Raw genomic sequence first — 8,299 nt, forward strand, 5'->3', positions numbered from 1 at the left:
TGCAGCTAGTTCAGAATGGCTGGCCCAGCCTTAGCCAATCCCAGTACACACTTTGGGCATGAAGATGAGCTGCCATATTTCTCTACCAGTGGTGACCTGTCTATTTCCCCTCCCATGTATCGGGGGCATGTCAATTGTTTGTTGATTTCCACCGACCGTGCAGCCCCCTGGTATCTTGTACCTATGGCACCAGCAACCCTAGCTCGGCCAGCCAAATCTAACAACTGTGTCGCCTCCCACCTGGAATGTAATGGTATCCCAGGGTTACCACCAGTTTAACATAGCTGCTCAGTACTGTCATACAGCAAGTCTATTACAGTGCTCAGTAGTGTACGCGGTGTAGCATGACTTGGAGAAAAGGGAAGAAGGTGCTTCAGCTGCTAGGCAATAGAGGCACTAGCCCTGGTGGGTCTCAATAAATGCTCAGGCAGCTCGCTCCAGCGAAGGGATAACTTTGAGACTGTCAGGAAAGGGGAGTGGCATAAGCAGTTACACTTCAAGCTAGGAACCAGTTTTACCTTGGCCCCTGGGAGCAGCTCAATTGAGGGAGAGAGCTCCTCAGGCCTCGTGCCTCCGGAGCCCTCTCCTGCCCAGTCCTCCATGAAGGATGTAGGAACTTGCAGGTTTCCTGGTCAGAATTGGTCCTTGGTGTATCGCATTTGGGGGGCCCCTAGCTGCTGTGATAGCAAGCTGCTCCAAGAGTGGTGGCAGCTAGGCTACATGCCCCCCATGATCTCTGGCTGTAGATAATTGTCCTTAGCAAGGCCGAAAGCCTCTTCTCATGGATCGAACAACCAGTCCGGGCCCACCAACCACTTATCAGATTCATTCCCAGTGTGTAGGGTGCTTTGGTTCAATAGCCTTCTTCAGGCTTCTGTCCCTTTAAGAGCCTGAGCTAGCCACAGTCTCTGACAGTTCTCTCTCTGCTCAGCCATCTGACTGCAGGGTGGCTGCTGCTTCCCACAAGGTCTGCATGGATCTGAATTCAGCTGTAGCAGCTTCCTGGTCACAGTCTGCTCTGTAGGCAGATCTCTGAGCCCTGCAGCAGCCTGCTCCTCTGCTTGTCATGTGGTCAGTGTCAGTCAGCTTCCCTGCTCCGCTCATGGCTCACCATGTGGCCACAGCTTCCCCTAGAGTGGTTACTTCTTGGGTCAGGGTCTTTCAGGGAGTTCCTACCCTTTTCCCTTCTGGTGGGGGGAGGGAAGCATATGCTGTGGGGAGTGGGGTGATGGGAATGGTATGTTTCATGCTTAGTAGATTCTTCATGCTACTTGAACTGAGTCCTGGGTGTAATTTAGGACTAAGGCAACAACAACTTCTCTTCTTGTGGGTCACAGCTAATCAAGAAGCAATAGTTTATGATGTGCAGAAATTGCATCTTTATGTCATGCCCTGACGTGACATTTATATGTGGGTAGTTTAAATAACCCATTATTATTGTTTAATTAGACAATTGTTTAATTGTTTGCAATTTTGTTCTTCCTTAATATCATACATTTAATCTGGAGACCAATAATAACCCAAACTAATATGTTTGGTTTCAGACCACTTCAGACTTTTACTCATTCAGACTATCATGTGTGGTTTTCTCCATTCAGAAATTTTATCTCATTAGATTCCATGGAATCTTTTCACATGCATTGGTAGAGCTGTGTGGGGACCCCAGGACTGGAATAGCAGGGGGGCTGCAGGGCAGGACTGAGGGGCATTGGCAAAGCTAGGTGGGGAGCTTAGGACTGGAATAGCAGGGTGGTTGCAGGGAAAGATTGAAAGGAATTAGTAGTACTCTGTATGGAGGTGTGTGCGCAAAACACTCAGGACTAAGTGGCAGAGGTTGCTGTGTTATATGACTGAAGTGCATTGGCAGTACCATTTTGGGATCCAGGACTGACATAACAGGGATGCTGCAGGTCAGGAGTAACTGAATGAAGCTTGCACTATACCTGTCGGCCCCTCACCTTTCTGTGCATCACGTAAGCTTGAATAGTTGTTATGTTTTATAAACACTTACTTATAAACAACCATTTCAGCTGATTTTACATTTTAATATTTTGGATCATCACTATCCTGGCATGTGGGTCTCTCCAAGGAGTTACTAGTAGAGATGTTAGAAACATCAGCTTCCAAGTCGTGTTCTGATTCTAGGAGGAAAAAAAGAGAGAGAGAGAGAGAGAGCAGTAAAGTATCCTTAGTGAGGGGTCTAGTCGCTGTGCGAGGTGAAGGGAGATAACCTGCCAGTCCTGCATGTGGTGTGGAGGAGCTCCTGTCTATCTGTGGCATAGATTAGTGCCACAGCAAACAGCCTTCAGTACTAATCCGCCCATGACCCTCATGACATCACACTCATACTGAGAGGCGCATCACTTGGTGTATTTAGCTGCGAGAGAGAGGAGAGAACTGATTAGGAGGGAGAGCTTCGAGGGCTGTCTGACTGGGCATATATGGGAAAGGGTTACCATTTTCTTGGGGATGACTCTCCTGGTTTATCACCCAGTACAGCAGAACAGGAGAGAAAGAGGCAAGGGCTGGGAAGTGGTGGGGCATGGGTGTCATTGTTTTAGTAGCGTGGAAGGGAAAGAAAACTTGAACATGTAATGGAGCATCTCCATCCCACTTTTCCCCTTCTTTGTTTCCTTCCTCTATTCTCCCTGCACCCCAATTCTCTGCTCCCTTTTCATTCTTCCCTGCTTCTCTTCCCTTTTCCCTAATTCTCTGTCCCCCCGACCCCCAGTTCTTTCCCATTCTCTGGACTTGCATTTATTCTCCTGCTACTTCTTCCCCCTTTTCTCCCCTCTTCCTTTTTTGCTTTCTCTCTCTGTTTCACATCTGCACACCACATTGCCTTCTGTGGTCCTCATTGCAGACAGGGTCACTGGAATGGCCATACTGGATCAGACCTGTGGTCCACCTAGTCCAGTAACCTCTCTCTGACAGCGGCCAGCACGAGGGGATTCAGAGGAAGGTGCAAGTAACCTTGGAAATATGCATATGGGGAATAATCTGCCTTTACATTGGCATTGCCTTTACCCTCATCTCTTGTAGTTAGAGACTGATTTAACTTCACAAAAGATTTAGCATAACTAATTATGAAACTCTGGATATTCATATACATGCTCAGTCCCATTTTGAATGCTGTTAGTTCTTGGCCTGGATGACTTGTTGTGGCAATGAGTTCCACAATGTAATTACATGTTGTTTGAAAAAGTACTTCCATTTACCAGTTTTTGAATATGCAAACTGTTAATTGCATCAAATGTCCCCTTGCTCATGTGTGATGAGACAGGGAGAACAGAAGCTCTCACTGTACCTTTTCTAGAGCATTCATTATGGTATCGACTTTTTCCATGCCCCCTCTTATTTGTCTCCTTCCAAAGGTGTAACAATCTCAATCTTTTCAGTCTCTCTTCATATGAGAGTTTTTTCTAGACCCCTCCTCATATTTGTTGCCCCTTCTCTTAATGCCCCTTCCTGCCCATCTATTTCTACAATATCCCTTTTTGGGGGATGGCGTGACCAGTACTGCACACATTGGTTTATATAAAGGCATTATGATATTTTTCTCCAGCTTATTCCTTACAGCTGCAAACATCCTGCTAGCTATTTTTTACTGCAGAGGTCTTCGAGGAGCTGTCTATACTCATGCCCTGGTCCCTCTCTGGAGCTGATACAATGTAGAACCCTGTAAGTTGCAACAGTCAATTCAAATGTTCCCCTCCAATGTGCATTGCTTTGCATTTTTCAATATTGGACATTATTTGCCACTATCAAATGCCTCTTCCTTCAGTTAGAAGGTGGGGGCACTCATTGAGTTAAGTCCCCTCTCCTGCCAGTCTGTGGTTGTGGAGTTGGGGAAGAAGCTTAGGCCCTACTGACACCACCGTAGTTGCAATCCATACTCTTTAGGGATGTCTTTGAACCCAACTTGTTCCTTTGATCCCCCACTGCTTACCAAGGGTAGGATAAAACACGGTAACACATTAATCCAGGTCTTTTCTGCAGGTCTGGGTGCTGAAGCATCTTCCTCCGGCAGGGCAATGGTAAAACTTCAGAGCCCCCACAGCTAGAGGAGAAGGATGACAAAAAGGAGAGAGGGTCAAGTTTCAATAGAGCCAGGGGAGTCAGGTCAAAAGTAAAAAGGGCCTTATCTCCAGCTGTGGAGGGGGAAGACAAACAGAATTATGATGATTTGGTCACAGCAGTTATGTGGGGAGGCTGGATCTGTCTCACTTCTCTGTTTCTCAGTCTCCCGCACCCAGACTCCCTCCTGAGCCTGCACCCCGGCGCAGAGCCCCCTCCCATGCTCTCAACCCCTCTGCTCCAGCCCAGAGTACCTTCAGCACCCCAAACCCCTCATTCCCCGCCCCACCCCACAGCCTGCATCCCCAGCTGGAGCCCTGACCCTCTCCCTCTCCTGAACCCCAAACTCCTCATCCCCAGCCCCACCCCAGAGCCCTCACCCCCCCACTCTGAACCCCCCCAGCCCAGAGCCCCTTCCTGCACTCCAGAGCCCACACCCCTGCCCCAGCCCAGTAAAAATGAGCTAGTGAGCGAGGTTGGAGGAGAGCAAGGGACAGGGCCTCAGGGAAGAGGTGGGGTGGGGCCTCGGGACAGGGGGCAGGGCAAGGGTATTTAGTTTTCTGCTATTAGAAAGTTGGCAACTCTACTTCCAGGCCTCTGGGGGGTGGTCATCCCATCACATGCTGACAGCAAAGTTGTGAGGATAAATACATGAAAGATTGTGAGGCACTCAGATATCACAGTAAGGGGGGGCATGAACCGTAGAGAGAGAGAGAAGCTTTACATGCATCAGAACTCACCTTGTGCCATCAGTGCTAGGGGTGAGAACACACATTAGAGGTTCCTCATTTTGTTCGGAAACACTTAAAAACAGCTGGGGATGAGAGCAAGCAGTCAGTTAGGGGAGTCTGCAGTAGGACACTACAGTAAAAATACACCGCAGTGCAATTCTGGAACTACTTATGCAGAGGAAGGCAGATGTTTTATATGGAGCAGGGAGGGGAGAGCCCCTAACTAGATGGCTTTGGTATTATCACAATGGAATATCTGAGACCAGACAGATCTCAGAGAAAGCAGCTGAAATGCAAAGAAGAGCAGCAAAACCATCAAGGGCTGGAGGGGCTGACATTTGAAGAAAGATTAAGAGGTAAATGCTCAGTAGCTTGAGTAAACAATCTGAAAGTTGGTGGGAAACATGGTTCCAATCTTTAAAATATTGGATGGTGTAGATGTAAAGGGATTGTTTAGGGCAGGGATCTCAAACTTGAATCACCACGAGAGCCACATGAGGACTAGTACATTGGCCCAAGGGCTGCATCACTGACACCTTTTCATATAAAGGTACAAAAGCCCCCCACACCCTTGGCCTCACTCCCACTCCACCCCTTCCATGAGCCCCTGGCCCACTTCTTCCCACCCCTTCCCCGACCCCATTCCAACACCTTCCCCAAAGTCCCCACCCCAAGTCTGCCCCCTCCCTGCCCCATTCCAACCCTTTCTCCAAATCCCTGCCCCACCTCTTCTCCACCTCCTCCCCTGAGCGTGCGGCTCCCCACTCCTCCCTCCTCCCTCCTGGAAAGCACTAAGCACCGCCAAACAGCTGTTTGGTGGCAGGAAGCACTTGGAGGTAGGCAGAGGAGCGGGGATGCGGCGCGCTGGGGAGAAGGGGGGGGAGGGGAGCTTGGCGGCCACAGGAACTATCCCTGCGTCCTGCGCTGTGTGTTCGAGACCCCTGGTTTAGGGGACTACTGTGGAATAAAGTTGAGGAAAAGGAAGAGTTCTGCTGGATATCACATTCATTAGTTAACATTTGTACTGTGCTTAAAAGACAAAGTTCTATATACACGTTTAGCATTTGTATTGATATTATTTATTTGTTATCCTGTTTCCTAGTGATGAGATCTCTTATAATGGGGCATCCTTCCCCCTTGAAATAAAGACAGGTGCAGCAATTAGATGTAAACCGCTCATTGTCCCAGGAGCATTTATGGCAACGGCCAAGGAATCAAATGTATGTTTTCAAAACAAACAAACAAGAAAATTAATCTCATTGTTAAAGCTGAGTATTTGAAATGCCCCAAAGTTTGAATCGTCTAAAGTTGAGGCTCTCCATGCAGTGTTAAGTCAGTCCCTTTCCACGTGGAATGTTTGTATTATGCAGTTAAACATACGCCTGCCAGTTAATGCCATCGTGGGATCCTTATCTTTGGAATGTCTGGACTTTTGCACATTTGAAATCCCCACCGTAATGTTTTGGTAAATGCAGTCTGATGTCCTGGGTACATAATGTGAAGCTTGACCCTGCAAACATTTAGGCACTCACATGTGTTCATCGAATCAGGCCCTTAGTTTTCCTATTCGCCTGATCCTGCTGATCCTTATTCTTGTGAGAAGCCTTTATGGACACGTTTTGGTCAGATCTATAGCTGAATATTGCACAGGTGAATTGGGAGTGCTTTGCCAAAAAGATTTGTCCACCCTGGAAATAGCTCACAACTGGGACCTACAGCTCTACTTGGAAAAAATGTAGGCTGAAATTTTAAAAGTTGTATAAGGCATTTGAATGTCCAATTGTCACTAAAATTAATGGGAACTGTGCATCTAAATCCTGTAGACAGCTTTGAAAACCTCAGCTTTAAACTGGTAGTTTAGCTTCCTGTCAAAATGGCTTCCTCCTTTAGGCATTGGCAGTTAACTACTTGACTAGAGAAGCCAGAAGTAACACAGCTGAGATGATGTGATCCAGCCTCAGTTATGATCTACTCTCGGAGGCCTCCTGGCATAGAAATCGTAACCTAGCAGGATCTATGCATGGTGGAGGGACTCTTGGTGTGGATGGAGAGCATGGTAAAGCCATGTGAGAAAGAACACGATGTTGAACATGATCTGACTAAATCCTCTAGTCTAAACAAGCCCAGGGGGACTGATCCTGTCAGACATTTCTGCTTAGTTGGGTAAGGGTTTGCAGGATCCAGGCTCTGAATCTTTCCTTGTAATAAAATCATTGGTGTTCTTTGACGATAGATTCATTTTCATTCTCTCTGGCTCATATTTATGCAGAGCGGAACAGCTTTACCAGGCACAATTGGGAGACTACCCCACTGCCATTCTATCCCATATTCCAGCAGATAAGGCACTCACCTGAGAGGTGGGAAATCCAAGTTCAAATCCCTCCTCCACATCATGCAGAGGGGAGAACTGAACCCAGGGTGAACCCACTGCCCTAACTGAACTGAACCCACTGCCCTAACTACTGGGCTAAATGATACAAGGGAGGCAGCTTTCTCCCCTTCCTGTTTTGGTGTGGGGTTAGGCATGCTCTGAGCACACCCACCAGAGCAGGCCCCACAAGCAAGATAGGCAGGGGACTTTAACAACTGACATTTAAGTACCGCTAGAGTAGCTGAGCAGGGATTTTGAAGATCTCAGGAGCACCTAAATGTTAGACTTAGGCACCTAAACCCTTTTGTGGATCTAACCTTTAGGCTCCTAGGTCCCTTTAGGGGAAACACAAGGATACCAGTAAAATCAGGGAATACACAATAATCAGCTGTCAGGCTGGGGTCACAAACACCATTTAAATTAAAGAGTTTTTATGAAAGAGTTTACAATTTGTAAAACAGGTTTAGCTTTGGAGTCTCTATGGGTATGTCTACACAGGGATAGACCTGTGGTACGGCTGTGTCAGCTGACTCAGGCTTACAGGGCTGGGGCGGCAGGGCTAAAAATTGTTTGTGTAGATGTTTGGGCTTAGGCTGGAGCCCTAGCTCTGGGGACCTTCTGGATCCCAGATCTTGGGCTCCAGCCCAAGCCTGAATGTCTACACAGCACTTTTTAGCTCCACAGCCCGAGCCCCATGAGCCCAAGTAAGCTGACTTGGGCCAGCTGCAGATTTTTTTTATCCCTGTGTAGATGTACCCTTATTCTCTAGTCTCTCCCCTCCGTAAATTTGAGTGAGGAAAGAAGTTTGTACTTACCTGGTTTGTAGAAATAGTGCAGGAGGATCTGTTCATTGCCGCTCTCTGTGCTGCAGTTTTATATACTTTATGCATGACCTTTTCCCCCTCCCTTCTACTTCCTTCTCAAGACAGGTAGAAATTCCCTTCATTGTTGCCTTTGGTTTATTTTCTTCTTTTCCCCCCTTCATGTGTCATGTGGAAAACAGGGGGAAACAGCCCAGAATCCTCCTGCTGGGAAAACATGTATTTCTAGTTTGCTAGGACACAGAGTGTATGGGGGAAGTTAAAAAAAACAGTGCAAACTCTTACACTCAGTCATGTAC

General features: G+C 47.5%; 1 long non-coding RNA gene across 1 annotated transcript; it reads right to left on the reverse strand.

Moving 5' to 3' along the window:
• Positions 1–3,958: 3,958 nt before the first annotated feature.
• On the reverse strand, positions 3,959–8,090 carry LOC140905983 (uncharacterized). The gene is made up of 3 exons (XR_012157016.1): positions 7,995–8,090; positions 4,818–4,891; positions 3,959–4,060 (listed from the first exon to the last, which is right to left on the reverse strand). It is a non-coding gene; the product is annotated as an uncharacterized lncRNA (long non-coding RNA).
• Between the last annotated feature and the right edge of the window lie 209 nt (positions 8,091–8,299).

Source organism: Lepidochelys kempii, chromosome 1, assembly GCF_965140265.1.
Source record: "Lepidochelys kempii isolate rLepKem1 chromosome 1, rLepKem1.hap2, whole genome shotgun sequence".
In the NCBI taxonomy this organism is placed as follows: Eukaryota; Metazoa; Chordata; order Testudines; family Cheloniidae; genus Lepidochelys; species Lepidochelys kempii.